The sequence below is a fragment of the Hemiscyllium ocellatum genome, chromosome 1 (genome assembly GCF_020745735.1).
Source record: "Hemiscyllium ocellatum isolate sHemOce1 chromosome 1, sHemOce1.pat.X.cur, whole genome shotgun sequence".
In the NCBI taxonomy this organism is placed as follows: domain Eukaryota; kingdom Metazoa; phylum Chordata; class Chondrichthyes; order Orectolobiformes; family Hemiscylliidae; genus Hemiscyllium; species Hemiscyllium ocellatum.
The window spans coordinates 97,575,049-97,591,401 of NC_083401.1; the positions used below are offsets into that span (position 1 = coordinate 97,575,049).

Below are 16,353 nucleotides of genomic sequence, written 5' to 3' on the forward strand. Positions count from 1 at the left end.
TACCAGTGCTGAGTCCTTTTATTGTTTGTGATGTATATAAACAATGTAGGTGAGAGTATGGGGGAGATGATAAGCGAATTTTAAGATGACAGGAAGTTGACAGTGAAGAAGAAGAACTTAAATTACAGAACAATATAGGTAGCTTGGTCAGATGCGCAGAATAGTAACAGATGGAATTTAACCCTGATAAGTTTGAGGTGATGCACCTTTGGAAGAAATAGTGAGTCAAGGGATTGCTGAATGAATATAAGGACATTAGGGACCTCAGAAACAGAAGGATCTTGAGGTGCTTGTCCACAGATCCCTGAAAGTAATAGGGCAGATTAATGGGGTAGATAAGGCTAGGAGACTTGCCTTTATCAGTCATGGTACAGCGTACAAGAGCAGGGAAGTTATGTTGGAGGTGGACAGGACTTGATTTAGGTCACAACAGGAGTACTGTGTGGAGTTCTGGTCACTGCACTATAGGAAAGATACGATTGCACTGAAGAGGGTGCAGAGAACATTCACCTGGATGTTGCCTGGGTGGGAGCAGGTTAGCTATGAAGAGAGCCTGGATGCGCTCAGGTTATTTTCTTTGGAGAAGAGAAGGCTGAAAGAAGGCTGTGTTTTAAGAAGCTGAGGGGCATGAACAAAGAGCAACCATTCCCCCTAGTTGAATGATCATACTTATGGGTCATAGTTTTATAGTGAAAGTAGGTGGTCAAGAGAGGATTTGAAGAAAAAGATTTAAATCTACAGGGTGGGAATCTGGAATGCATTGTCTGGGTGATTAGTTGAGGTGGAGAATCTCTTAATATTTAAAACTTATTTGGATGAGCACTTGAAATTTCATAACATTCAAGGTTGTAGGCTAAGTGTTCAAAATTTGTGTGGATTTAGAGTAATTTTATCAGTGCAGACCTGATGGGCTGAATAGCCTCTTCTGAACTGTATGAACCTGTGATTTGTTAGAGAACACAGCTTAATCTTTTTTTTAAATTTGATTATGTCACTTTTTAAGTCCGTGAGGGAATGTTCATGTGAGATTTCTGATCTATGCGCCAATGTGCTTTTGTTATTATCTTGGTATGTGTAGAAACTGAGCACTATGTTTGAATCTCCAATCAAGAGAGTTTTTTAGATGAGTAATAAAGAGGATTGATGTGGGCAGTGCGGTGGATGTGATCTATATGGACTTCAGTAATTCATTTGACAAGGTTCCTCTTGGTAGACTGATTAGCAATGTTAGATCACATGGAATACTGGGAGAATTAGCTATTTGGATACACAACTGGCTAGAAGATAGAAGACAGGTGGGTTGCTTTTCAAACTGGAGGCCTGTGACCAGCAGTGCTTTTTGTAACTTTTATAAATGGTTTGGATGTGAATCTATGAGGTATAGTTAGTAAGTCTGCAGAGGACACCAAAGTTGGAGGTGTTGTGGACAGCAAATAAGATTACCTTAGAGTACAATGGGATCTTGATCAGATGGGCCAATGGATTGAGGAGTGGCAGATGGTGTTTAACTGATAAATGTGAGTTTCTGCATTTTAGACTGGCAAATTGGAGCAGGACTTATACACTTAATGGTAAGCTCCTGGGGAGTGTTGCTGAACAAAGGGACCTTAGGGGTTAGGTTCATAGTTCCATGAAAGTGGGGTCGCAGGTAGATAGGATAGTGAAGGCAGCGTTTGATATACTTGCCTTTATTGGTCAGAGCATTGAGTACAATGCTTTGGGAAGTCATGTTGTGACTGTACAAGACATTGGCTAGGCCACTTTTGGAATACAGTGTGCAATTCTGGTCTCCCTACTTTAGAAAGGTGTTGTGAAACTTGAGAGGGATCAGAAAGGATTTACAAGGATGTTGCCGGGGTTGGAGGATTTGAATTGTAGGGAGAAGCTGAATAGACTGTGCTATTTTCCCTAGCACAGTATTCAGCCACCATTGGAGGCTGAGGAGTGACCTTATTGAGGTTTATAAAATCACGAGGGGCACCCTTGGGGTGTGGGCGTCCCAAACCAGAAGGCATAGATTTAAGATGAGAAGGGAAAGATTTAAAAGGGACCTAAGGGACACCATTTTCACGCAGAGGATGGTGCATGTATGGAATAAGCTGCCAGAGGAAATGGTACAATTACAACATTGACAAGGCATATGGATGGGTGTATGATTTGGAAGGGTTTAGAGTGCTATGGGCCAAATGCTGGCAAATGGGACTAGATTTAATTAGGATACCTGGTCGGCATGGATGAGTTGGACATAAGTTTCTGTGCTGTGTATCTCGAAGAATCTATGATTCTAAATGGCTGAGAAGTTTACACGGGTTGAATACTTTTCATGCTGCTCATTTTTCCTGTAAGGATGCTGTCTGCTGACCCAAATCAAAAGTTTTGATGCAGATTGATAGATGAAAAAAACTGAAGACCCTGTAAATGTGCACACTAGGGTGCTGGTGATATTTCTTAAAACTCATAACTTCAAGTGAGAAAATCCATTTTCATCGAATGTCTGATCACTCAGATGCATCAGCCCTATTAAATGTTTTTTTAAAAATTTAACCCTAAGTAATTACAATAATTATTTTGTTGCAGATTTTCTTCTCCCTTTGTGATTTTGCCATTTGAGGAAGACACTGCCCCTCTCTATGGAATTTAAGCGAAACTCGTCTTCAGATGGAATTTAGGTGAAACTGGTCTTTGCAAAGTATTTAGGTAGGTACAAAAATCAAATCATCATCCTTTACGTAAGAAGACCTCATGAAACTACAGTACAAAAGGAGGTCACACTGTTTAAAAATAATCTATTGCCATAGTCGGAGTGAAGGAGGAAATAATTAAGATGGTCTAGAATTTGATGGAATGGCTCATTGTACTGGGAATGCTAAGTCCCCTGGATCAGTCGAGTTGCATTAAGGATATTGAGGAAAGTCAACTTAAAATTTGTGGTTGTCCTTGCCATCATCTTTGAATCCCCATGTGGTTAGGAATAGTCCAAGAGGACTGATGTATTGGTAATTTAACACTCTACTTTCAAAAAAGAACATTATGATAACCCTGGCAATAACACATTTGTTAGTTTTCTTTACGCTTAATTATGGAAAGCCGTTTCAGATTTGTTAAAGACAAATAGCTTTAACTAACTTGATTGAGACTGCATTTTATGTTACCTTAACATAAGGTTGATGACAGTAAGTTAGTTGTTTGCATATGGGTTTCTCAAAGATCATTTCCACATAATGTTTGAAAACAAATTTAAGGCATGTAGAATAAAAGAGACAGCAGTGACATTGAGCGTGAAGCGCACAGTACTGGGGAATGGTTATTCTACAGAACTGAGGAAGATGTACAGTTGTGCTCCCACTAGTCAGTATGTGGATGACTGCTTTTATTGATCTGTATGAATGACTCTGCTTTGGGTGTACAGGGCACAGTTTAAAAAAAAAACTTGCAGATGACGACATAAAATATGCAAATATCATGAAACGCAAGAAAGATGCTGATAGACTTTGAGAGACTACATATAGGTTGATGCATTGCACAACTGAATGCTGGATGAAATGCAGAGCAATACAAAGTGATATATTTTGATAGTGAGAATGAAGAAAGACAGAATAAAACAAAATGTACAAAGTTCGATGCAGGAGTCGAGACTGATTGTTCCTGGGTTTTCTAAATCAAAGGAAGGCAGTAGCCAAGAAAGACTGAGTATACCTATTGCTGAAAGTAAGCATGCAGGTGCAGCAGGTGCTGCAGAAAGCATGTTGCCCATCATCAGACCATGGACATAGCAGCAGAATTAAGCCATTTGTCCCATCACATTTGCTCAACCATTTGATTGTGGCTGATATGTTTCTAAACCTCATTCTCCTGCCTTTTCCCAAAGCCCTTGATTCCCCTCGCCAATCAAGAACCTATCTATTTCTGTCTTAAATACTCAATGATTTGGCCCCCACAGCTGTCTGTGGCAATGAGTTCATGAATTGAAACCCTCTGGCTGAGCAATTTCTTCACAATCCCACTTCTAACTGGTGTGCCATCCACTCTGAGGCTGTGCGTTTTGGGTCCTGATCCTTCCTACTTGTGGAAACATCTTCTCTACCTACTCTATCCAGGCATCTCAATTCATTACATTTCAACTAGATTTCCCCACATCTCTTGACTCCTTCTCCAGAACTGTTCTTGTAAACCTCTTCTGGACTCCAATGCCAGCATATCTATATTCATATATGGGGCCTGAAACTGCTCAGAATGTTCCAAATGTCGTCTGATGAACCTTGTACAGCCTCAGTAGTACACCCTTGCTCTTGTATTCTAGCACTCATGCATTTGCCTTCCTAACTGTCAACTGAGCCTGCATGTTAACCTTAACAGAATCCTGAACTAGTATTCCCAAGTCCCTTTGTGCTTCAGATTTTGAAAGCCTTTCCCTATTTAGAAAATGATTTATGCCTCTACTCTTCCCACCAAAGTGTGTAACTTCACGCTTTCCCACATTGTATTCCATCAGCTACTTCTTTGCCCACTCTCTAAGCCTCCCCACTTTCTCACATTACCTGCCCCTCCAACTTTGATCATGGGAGTATGCTGGAGTGACGGGAGCAGGTATATCTTGCTGCAATTGTACATTGGCAGCACAGTGGCTCAGTGGTTAGCACTGCTGCCTCACAGTGCCAGGGTCCCAGGTTCGATTCCACCCTCTGGCGACTGCCTGTGTGGAGGTTGCACATTCTCCCTGTGTCTGCGTGGGTTTCCGCAAGGTACTCCAGTTTCCTCCCCCAGTCCAAAGCTGTGCTGGTCAGGTGAATTGGCCATGCTAAACTGTCCATAGCTGTTAGGAGCATTAGTCAGAGGGGGGGGTGGGTTACTCTTCGGAGGTTCGGCTTGGACTTGTTGGGCCGGAGGGCCTGTTTCCACGCTGTAGGGAATCTAATCTAATCATGTCATCTAGATATTGTAAAGTGATCTAGTCCCATTTACCAGCAGTTGGCCCATATCCCTCTAAACCCTCACTATTCATGTTCCCACCCAGATGTCTTCAAAATGTTGTAATTAATTGTTCCCATCCCCAGCACTCCCTCTGGCAGTTTGTTCCATACATGCACCGCCCTCTGCGTGAAACATTTACCTGTATAGTCCCTTTTTAAAAAAATATATTTTTAAATACATTTTTTATTAACAAATAGATTTTTAATATTACAACAAGTACAAAACAATACAAAGAAAGAACACCAAAAAAAATTTAAAAACACAGACTGCCCTCATGTACAAATGTATAAATATGTATAGAAGAAAATCCCCCAACTAACTATTTCCTTGACCAGATGGGCCAATGGGCTGAGAAGTGTCAGGTGGAGTCTAATCCAGATAAATGCGAGGTGCTGTATTTTGGGAAAACAAATCTTAGCAGGACTTATACACTTAATAGTAGTAAGGTCATCGGGAGTGTTGCTGAACAAAGAGCTCTTGGAGTGCAGGTTCAAAGCTCCTTGAAAGTGGAGTCGCAGGTAGATAGGATAGTGAAGAAGGTATTTGGTTGCTTTCCTTTATTGGTCAGAGTATTGAGTACAGAAGTTGGGAGGTCATGTTGATGCTGTACAGGACATTGGTTAGGCCACTATTGGAATATTGCGTGCAATTCTGGTCTCCTGCCTATCGGAAAGATGTGAAACTTGAAAGGGTTCAGAGAAGATTTACAAGGACGTTGCCAGCGTTGGAGGATTTGAGCTACAGGGAAAGGCTGAACAGGCTGTGGCTGTTTTCCCTGGAGCGTCGCAGGCTGAAGGGGTGAGAGGGGAAAGATATAAAAGAGACCAATGGAGCAACGTTTTCACACAGAGGGTGGTATGTGTATGGAATGAGCTGCCGGGGAAGTGCTGGAGGCTGGTACAATTGCAACATGTAAGAGGCATTTGGATGTGTATATAAATAGGAAGGGTTTGGAGGGATATGGGCCAGGTCCTGACAGGTGGGACTAGATTGAGTTGGGATATCAGGTCAGCATGGACAGGTGGGACCAAAGGGTCTGCTTCCATGCTGTACATCTCTATGACTCTATACCTAAATAAATAATAATTAACAACAAACTAATAAGCAATAATAATACAGCTCAGCAAAATAAAACATATTTCTTGAATATCGAGAGCATCACTGTTCTCATATTCATATGTTTGCAGTTCCCCCGTCTGGATATTGAACTCGTAAAGCACAATATAAAAGCCATTATTAGTGTGCAGATAAATCTGTGGTCCAGGTATTCCAAAAAAGGGCCGCCATGTCTTATAGAAATTCTCAGTTTTGAGGTGTACCATACTTGAGAACATCCATGGGGATATGCTCCATAACAACCTTCCCCAACCCGACAGGCCTGGGGGGGGGAGGTTTTCGGACACCCAACCTAACATGATATTCCTTCTTGCACAGAAAGTGAGGATGTTGAAAAGTTTTTTTCGTATGCACATTTACAGGGATTACACTGGGCAGGCCAAGAAGAAGAGAAATCTAGTCCTTCTCCACCCTTACACCCAAAGTCCCCTCCATTGCACCTGCCACAGTGCTCCAGTATGTTTGAAGTGTACCACAGGACCAGAGACAATGGGTAAGAGTGCCCGTACTAACTTTACACTTGGGGCATGTTGAAGATATGAAAATGTGTTGCTGGTTAAAGCACAGCACGTCAGGCAGCATCCAAAGAACAGGAAATTCAATGTTTCGGGCCAGAGCCCTTCATCAGGAAACTCCTGATGAAGGGCTCTGGCCCGAAACGTCGAATTTCCTATTCCTTGGATGCTGCCTGACCTGCTGTGCTTTAACCAGCAACACATTTTCAGCTCTGATCTCCAGCATCTGCAGACTTCACTTTTTACTGCATGTTGAAGATATCCCTGGTTTAAATTTTGACGAACGATCCGAAGCCAAGTGGATCCTGAGGAGAATCTTCAACTGCAAAGCATGGGTACTATTGCACATTGATATCTTTATGTTTTCCCAAATACCTTTCCAGGCCTCTGAGGAGACCTCAATGCCTAGCTCTCTCTCCCACACACTGCAGAGTTGATCAACTTCATCTGAGTGGCCCCCAGCTGATGATACAGGATACTGACAGAAAGTGCACTCTTAGCACTGAGCACCCTCCTCCTCTCTAGGTCAGAGTTATGGGGATCAGTCAAAAGTTTTTTTTATAATAAAATCCCTAACTAGCTCCTACTTCCGAGCTAACTGATCAAAAGATGTCATTGTGTCTCCCTCAAATAAATCACCCCTAGCTGTCCAATGTTTGAATCCATCTTCTCTGGTTGAAAACCCAGCATACCCACTATAGGTGTAAGAAAAGATGTTTTGTCAATATTGCCTTCCCTCTGTCGAATTGCCCTCCATGCTTTAACAGTATTGATAACTATTGGGTTATGGCAATATTCCTTAAGTGTCCTCATTTTGTTCAAAAACAGCAAACTAATAAAGGGGCACTTTGCCTGAGAGGTTTCGATATCTAACTATTTTGAAAAAGGGTCCCCACAAGCCCATTCACTCACATAAGATAAAAGCGAGCTTAGTTGATCGTTTTTAATGTCCGGGAGATCCACCTCCCCCCAGTCTATGAGACAATTGCAATTTAACTAATTTAATAAGGGGCCACTTACAATGCCAAATTAAAGAGCTAAACCACCCATTCAGTCTCCTGAACCTTTGCTTATCGAAAATCATGGGGAGCATCCTTATCAGGTACAACAAACAGGGGAGAATATTCATCTTTTAATCAGAACGATCCGACCTAACCATGAGACTGGAAGCGCATCCCATCTTTGAAAGTCTTGTTTGCTTTCGTTGAATAAATGACGAAAATCAGTTTTAAACAACTGATCATAAAATCCCCCTGTGACCACTTAAATGGGAATTGAGATTCACCCTCAAGACGTAGCACCTTCATGAGACCACCGATAGACATAGCCTATCACTTGGCAAAATTCATCTTGTACCATGAAAAGGTGCTTAATGAGCTGATGCATTGTATCAGGCAAGGCATCAAAACTGCTGGATTTGACAAAGAAACGAAGACACCATCTATATAAAATGAAATCTTGTGTAGTTTTGACCCCACTTCTGGAGCTGATATATTGGGGTCCCTACAAATGGCCTCTGCCAACAGTTCAATCGCCAGTGTAAGAAACAATGGCGAAACGGGACAGCCCTGTCGGCTGCCCCTAAGAATACTAAAATTGTTTGATCGTACCCCACTGGTGATGATCGCAGTGAGAGGGTCACTGTAGAGAGCCTTTACCCATCTTATAAAGGCTTTGCCCACACCAAACTGCTGAAGAGTATACAAAAGGTACGGCTACTCAAACTCTGTCAAATGCCTTGTCTGCATCTAGAGAAATCACCAATCTCTGTATTGACTGTTGTCAATACGTTTGAATTATATTAAACAGCCTCACAACATTATTGGAGGATCTGTAGCCCTTTATGAAGCCTGTCTTGTTCTCTTTAACAATAGAAGGTAACAGTTTCCAGCCTTAACGCACGAGTCTTAGAGAGGATTTTAAAGTCCGTATTTAAGAGTGAAATGGGCCTGCAAGAAGCACAGTCCGCCAGGACTGTCCCTTTTCAAAGTATAAGCAAAATATTGGCCTCTCTTAGAGATGGCAGGAGAAAATAATGACTATGCGAGTCATTGAACATGTTGAGCATCAGGCCTGACAATCTGCTTATGGAAGTCCTTATAGAATTCACTGTGAAGTCCATCAGGACCAGGCGCCTTTCTAATCTGAAGCTGCTTCACAGCCTCCTGCACCTCTTGCTCTGATAAGGGGGCATTGAGAAAAGGCTCCTGTTTGGGGGTCACACCCGGGAGCTCCAGATCCTTGAAAAAGGACTCCATCTCCCTCCTCTCAACCCTCAGATTGGTATAATTCAGAGTAAAATGTCTGGAATACCACGTTAATCTTTTTGGAATCACATGTTAGGTTCCCAGATCATTCCCCAATCGACGTAATGGTTTGAGAGGCACTCCTTTTCCTGGCAAGATACGCTAGGTACTTGCCTGGTTTGTCACCATGCTCATGCAACCTTTGTTTTGCAAAAGTAAGCTCCTTCTTTGCCATCTGTGTGAGCACGGAATTCAATGCAGACTGTAATCCTCTGTAGCTTGACCAACGAGGGCCTGTCAGAGTGAGCCTTCTTGGCTGCCTTCAACCGTGCTCAGAGGAGACGTTGCTGCTTGCCCTTCTGCCGGTTCTACTGGCAGAGTAGGAGATAACTAACCCCGGCATAGGCTTTGGCAGTTTCCCAGATTGGATGGTTGCCTTTTGCGCTTTAACCATTCTGTGATTGTGTGCATTTGCTCCTTGTCACACTTATTCTTGCTGAAAATTTTATGGTATTTACATTGAGCATAATTTTCAAGTATGCATCTTGAGATTCTCTCAGTAGAATGCCATATAGAGTCATACAGCACAGAATTCAGGCCAATCAGGTTTCCTGAATTGAATTAGTTCCATTTGTCTACATTTGGTCCATATCTCTCTAAACCTTTCATACCCATGTATCTGTCCAAATGTCTTTTAAACATTGTAATTGCATCTGCCTCTACCACTTCCTCTATATTCTCTTCTAGTAACAGGATTTATTGATTTTGTTTTTTTTCCCTACATTTATGAATCTTAGTGAGTTCAAATTACTTTTAAAATGGTTCAAGACAATTATTGATTTTCAATTATTTACTTTGTTTTAACCTGCTTACATTTACTTTGGAGAAATGTAGACAGGTTGACAAATTGTTTAATTTCAAATCTAGCTTGACTGCTTATACAGAATATGAATGAAATGGTCAAATATATCTGCTGATTTATTATTTTTCCAGATGATTAACCAAGACGGGTAAATTTGAATTACTTGTGTTTTTTTTCACTACTTTTGTAAATGACTGGGCAGTCTGCGTCAGGCATGGCATCATCTCGGTTTGAGAAAGTTCTCTTTTACATCAAATGGACGTTGGCATCTAGCATTTACTGTTTGTAAGCTCCACCCTTTGTAATCAAGAGAGAAATTACCAGCATATAAAGTTTTTTTTTGGATTTAAAAACCTGGAAACTGTTTTGTTTTTGAGGCTATTTTGGGGCTTTTTTTGTTATAGCTGGCAGCACAATTTTCTGGCCAAGGTTTTTTATTCTGAATCTTAAAAATAGGTTTGTTTGCTAAGAAAAGAAAAAGCCAAAGAACATTCTAGAATGGAGCATATCGTTGTGACCTGTTATATGAAAGATTCTATGACAGAAAGTAGTTTGTAGTCCTCTGTACGTTTATAAAACATTTTGGAACATCACCCAATGAGCTTCTAGAGTTAAAAACATGGCTCCTTAAAAAATGTAATTGTAATTTTCTCAGGAAAACTTGGGAACAGATCCAAATTTAAATGTTCATCTGGGCTTTGTGGTGGTCACGCCTATGAAGTTGTCATGCCTTTTAAAGTTTGAACATACCACAGAATAATAAGAAAATTCAGGAGTTGCTATCAGTGAGTCCTTGTTACTCAAAAGGTAAACAAGGAGGAGGCTGGAAGAACACAGCAAACCAGGCAGCATCAAGAGATAGAGAAGTCAGCGTTTCAGGTGTAACCTTTCTTCAGGACTCAGCAGTTGATTTCTCTACCTCATGCTACTGCCTGGCTTGCTTTGCTCTTCCAGCCTCCTGCTTGTCTACCTTGGATTCCAGCAGATGCAGTTTTTTGTGCACTCTGGTCTCCTTCCTATTGGAAAAATGTTGTGAAACTTGATTAGATTAGATTACTTAGTGTGGAAACAGGCCCTTTGGCCCAACAAGTTCACACCGACCCGCCAAAGCATAACCCACCCAGACCCATTCCCCTACATGTACCCCTTTACCTAACACTACGGAGAATTTAGCACAGCCAGTTTACCTAACCCGCACATCTTTGGAGTGTGGGAGGAAACCGGAGCACCCTGAGGAAACTCACACAGACACGGGGAGAATGTACAAACTCCACACAGTCAGCTGCCTGAAGCAGGAATTGAACCTGGGTTTCTGGCGCTGTGAGGCAGTAGTGCTAACCATTGTGCCACCGTGCTGCCCATAAAGGGTTGAAAAGTAGAAGGGTTGAAAGGGTTCATAAAAGATTTACAAGGATGTTGCCAGGGTTGGAGGATTTGAGCTATAGGGAGAGGCTGAATAGGCTGAGGCTGTTTTCCCTGGAATGTTGGAGGCTGAAGGGTGACCTTATAGAGGTTTACAAAATCATGAGGGGCATGGATAAGATAAATAGACAAAGATTTTTCCCTGGGATGAGTAAACTAGAGGGCATCGGTTTAGAGTGCGAGGGGGAAAGATATAAAAGAGACCTAAGGGGCAACTTTTTCACTTAGAGGGTGGTATGTGTATGGAATGAGCTGCCAGAGGAAGTGGTGGAGGCTGGTACATTTGCAACATTTAAGCGGCATCTGGATCGGTATATGGTTTGAAGGAATTTGGGGCAAGTGCTGGCAGTTGGGACTAGATTGGGTTTGGATATCTGGTCGGCATGGATGAATTGGACCGAAGAGTCTGTTTCCGTGCTGTACATATCTATGACTCTAGTATAAATGATTTTAACAAATACTAAAGTCACAAAATTGCAATTGACACAAGAATTCCTCCTCTCCGACATATTTATGCAAGTTTTCTGTGGAACAATTCAATTTGTGACATTTTCCTGCTTCATTCCCATAGTCATTCAAGTGTCTATCTACTTGTTTTGCAATCATCTTTGAAGGCAGCATGCTCTAGCTCACTGTTGCTTGCTATATAAAAACGATCTTCTTCACATCCTCATATCCTAAGAGCTTTAATTTGTGTCCTCTAGTCCTTTTGTTATCAATAAAAGAATTTTTTTTCTTTTTGTCCACTGTTGGGAATGAATGGATTTGTTTGTTGGTTCCAGTCTTCCAGGAAAATAAGTGAGATTGCCTTTTTTGCTTCCTGGTGCGTACTTTCTGTTCTCCTCTCATGCTCTCTCTCCCGCTCTTTCGTGCTGTATGTTGCATTCTTTTGCTATCACATACCCAGAAGTTTATAAAAGTACAAAATACTTCCCTACATGCACCAACTTATTTATGATGTCCAGGTCCTGATCGTAACTACTCTTTTTGATCCTTCTGTTAAAATGCATCACTTTGCACTCCTTTGTATTAAATTTCATCTGTCACTTGTCGACCTGTTCTACTAGTCTTTACATATCCTGTTGCTGTTGATTAGTTTTTTTTGTTTCTTGCTACATCTCCAAGCAAATTGGGAAATGTTCCACTGTATTCCAATGTTCACTGCATTTATGTCTCAAAACAGTGGTCTTACCACCATGTGAGGACACCACTGCAGTATTCATGAGTGGACTTTGACAGAATCCTCCAAATGTCATAACCTAGATTACCCAGATGAATAACTGTGACAGATGCATGTGAAAGTTGATGTCTGCAAATTCCTATCCAAGTTGAACAAGGGTCATTTCTTAGAAATACATTGCGGTTTTTTTCATTGTTGCACCAGAATTGTGGAAGTCTGTATCTGACAGCACTATGGGTGTAGCTATATAACAAGGACTACTGGGTTCAAGGAGGAGATCATCCTCCTCGGACAATAAATACTTGCTTTGTCAGCAATACCCACATGCTACGGGTGAATAAATAATAAAAAAAATTAGTGCCTCTGATGCCAAACAACTGCCAGGTGTTCATATAAGCATTGAATGTACATAAATAGGAAGAGACTGACATTATAGATCTAACTACTGTTTTTCTTCATTATACAAGGGCAGGAGATGCAGGAATAGTCTAGTTTACCATACCTGTCATTACGATTGTGTCTAATCTTTCGTTTCAGTTTTACTTTTCTGCCTGATCCTCAAGTCCCCGGATTCCCTTAGAGTTGCAATATCTGTCAATGTCTGCCTTGAATATGCTCAATAACTGAGCATCCGTAGTCCCTAGGGTCGAGGATTCTAAACATTGTGAATCATGATGTCATCACTTCCATTGGGAATAATGTTTAGTGCCTGCTATACTTTGCACAGTAATCTTTTTTTTTAGCAGTAAAGAGCTGACTAATCAACGCTATTAGTATTTACGGTGCAAGACTTTTAAAAAAAAAAATTTGCACACCTCAGGAAATTTTCCAAATACAGAGGAACCTTGATTATCCAAATGAGCTGGGTGGACACTATTTTGTTTGGATAATCGATTTTATTTTAAACAAGGGAAGCTATACTGATCTAACACTATGCTCTACCAGAGAATTTGTTTAATGAGTCTGCTATAAAAAGACTAATCTTTGCATTCTGCAAATTACGAGAAGGACTAAACCCTTACCATCATATTAAATACTGGTATATGAAATCCCAGCATTAAACAAGATCCCGAACAACTTCTACGAACACAAGACCGTATGTCAGTTTCCAGGAACTCGGTGTAGTAATAGAAAGACAGAAGCACAAACTTGCGCATGCGTTTATGTTCTTTGCACTTTTTGTCACGAACGGCCCCATAAAGTGACAGGAATACTGTAAAACGCTTAGTTTGGCAAAGGGCTGTGTAGTAACCCTTACCTAAAAAAAGTATCCAAACGTTGATGCTTGAGGTGCTTGTGTTTCTTTGCTTTTGTCAGCATTTTCACATGTTCTTCAGTACAGATAAATCTAGTGCACTTACTTCTTTGATGTCACGTTTTTGCGGGACCTTGAGATCTTCTTTGGATAATCTGAAATTCGGATAATTGATATTCAAGGATAATCAATGTTCCTCTGTACCATTATAACTTTATAGTGAACCTCCATGTATTAATCGAAACTTTTTTTCCCATACTTTCGCAGCCACATTAGGGAGATTTAAACAATCCTTCGATAAGCACATGGGTGATTTTGGGATAGTGTAGCGGGACGAGCTGAGAATAGTTCACAGGCCAGCGCAACATCGAGAGCCGAAAGGCCTATTCTGCACTGTATTGTTCCATGTACTTTCAAAAAATTGATGCTTGGAGATTTGGAATAAATCACGTTTTAAATTGCCATCTAGTGGTGGTTGTGAAAATAGTCTCCAGACTGTTCGGGAAGGTACAGTATTTTATTGAATTCAATCATTGCCTGATGTACTGTTTGTCATAGCTCAAACACTGAGGGTGTAATAGAAAAAAAATGCAGCCGCCCTTGACAAATTAAAGTTTAGGAATAAGCTGACCACTGACCTATTGAATTTATGAATGTTTAAATTAAACTTAGCAGCTGGAACCTTTGTCAGCTGCAGTGGATTTTGCAAACTAGATTTAAAGGTTGTCTGAGTGTTGAAATAGTATTTGTGTCTCTGAAGTGTGGTACAACTGTTCAGAATGCCCCTTTTAAAAGAAAATGTCCATTGAGAAAATAAGGGACAATAGTATGAATTTTAAGTACAATTGGTTGACCTAAATTTTAGCTTATGAATATCAATTTTCTTAAATTAAGAGGAGGGTTTTAGTTTGGGGATTTTTAAAATAAATGTGGTGCCTGGATCACCAATTTTGTGTATGATTATGCATTGCTTTTAAAAATGAAAAATATAGGAAATCCTCACTAGAATAAGCAGCGTGTGTAGAGACAAGAGTTTATCTTTCAGGTTGGTGACCTCTTTTGTCAGAATGGTATCAAGTTTTATTTCAGTCTTATAGCACCTCCTGTAATTTGCTTTTATATGCATTTTACCAATCAAAAATGTTTTTTTAAAGTCAATTTGACAGATTTTTCCACATATACAATATGTATGGTATTGGTTCCAGTCCACTTCAATTCAACCCAATTTAGTGCTATTTGGCTTTCAAATCTTTGTTGCATTTTCTTTTCCATCAAATAAATATGTATTTCTAAAAAGACACCTCACTGCTTATCACTAGAAAATTGATATGCACTGCACAGTCTTCATTTAATCATTCCTTGCTGGGACTCTTGCTTAAACTATGCATTTCTAATTCTTTAATTCTAACTCAGAATTTAAAATTTTGCTCAACTATGGTGTTGAATTAACTAAGTTATACTTAACTAGTTTATTTGTCTTGAACAAAGGCTTTTTTTTAAACTAATTGCTAGTCAGGTATCATTGTTTGCAGATGAATGAAAATTGTAAAAAACATAGCAAAGGACTCTCTCTTTCTGACCGCTTTTAATATTCCAAGGACTGACATTATGTTTCAGAGATTTATTGAGTTACAATCCCAGTACTTCAATTTCTGTTTGAAATGAGAAAAGATTGTTAAAGATGCTCTGTGTCTAGATGTGCAGGTATTAACATTTTTTAATGTGACTTCTGCAGAATAAGATATTTCACTTTGTCCAGAATAGTAGAGTTAGAGGACACAACCTCTGCCTGAAATATCTATATTCAAAGCACGTCTGCAAAACGCATAAAGGGCCTACATATACTTTTAATCTACTATATAAATTGTATACAGTAGATTAAGGATCTTTTCTCTGAAAAAGAGAATATTGCGATGTCCCCCAATAACCTTGGGCATTTTCATTTGTCATGAAACCCAAACTAAAAATTTGCAAGGGTAAGATAAGTAATTTAAGAGATGGGTCTTTACTCAGTGATGAGTTTTTTAAGTTGAGCATGAATTTGAATAATTATTCGTTTTTCAAATTAATCTAACAGCTTGTCGAGTGAGGTATTGGTGTGGTGGCATGTGGTTAGTTACGGTGTTTTTGTGCCTGACGTTTTCATTGCTTTGAGTGATCCAAATGATCCTTTATCTGACTCTGTCTTTCCTAGCAATATCCAATGTTCGGCACAAGGTAAGTCCTGAGGTTGCCAGTGCAGGTGTATATTTGTATCCTTTAAGGTGTTCTTTAAATTCACTTTATTTTGACCAAGCATTTAGTCGATTTATATTTTTACTGCATGTAAATAATTTGACATGACTTGTGTTATATAGCATTCCGCCTACTTCTGGTAATTCAGAATCAGTACTTTTGACCAATAGTTTCAAACCTTCTCATGACTAGAGCATTTCTCATTTTATGTTTGGGTCTGTTCCAGCCTAATTGATAACAGTTCATTGCCATGAATAACCAACGATTATATTATTAATATGTAGCTGCCACAAAGGTGAACTGGAAGAGTTTTCTTTCTTTTGTTTAGTAACTGTTGTGATCTAATAACTGAATAACATGGTTGAATTTTTTTGAGGTTGTTAGGTTGCTGAACAAAAGTAGTCTACTTTATGTAGTACATTTTGGAATTTTAAAAAAATCCTTTTTTTTTGAGGTGTCATCCAGTAGGCTATGAAAACTAGAGACCAGATCTAAGATGTAGAAGGGATTTATTTTTGAAGATAGTGGGATTTGTTCTTAATGGTAGCAGT

General features: G+C 40.0%; 1 protein-coding gene across 3 annotated transcripts in view; it reads left to right on the forward strand.

The window, feature by feature from the left end:
• Nucleotides 1-16,353, forward strand: part of fryl (furry homolog, like) — a 462,166-nt gene that overhangs the window by 38,404 nt on the left and 407,409 nt on the right. For all 3 annotated transcript variants that reach the window (XM_060824340.1, XM_060824357.1, XM_060824348.1), the window contains exon 3: nt 2,578-2,697. The gene's annotated coding sequence lies outside the window, so the exon portion shown is untranslated. The remainder of the gene's footprint in view (nt 1-2,577; nt 2,698-16,353) is intronic.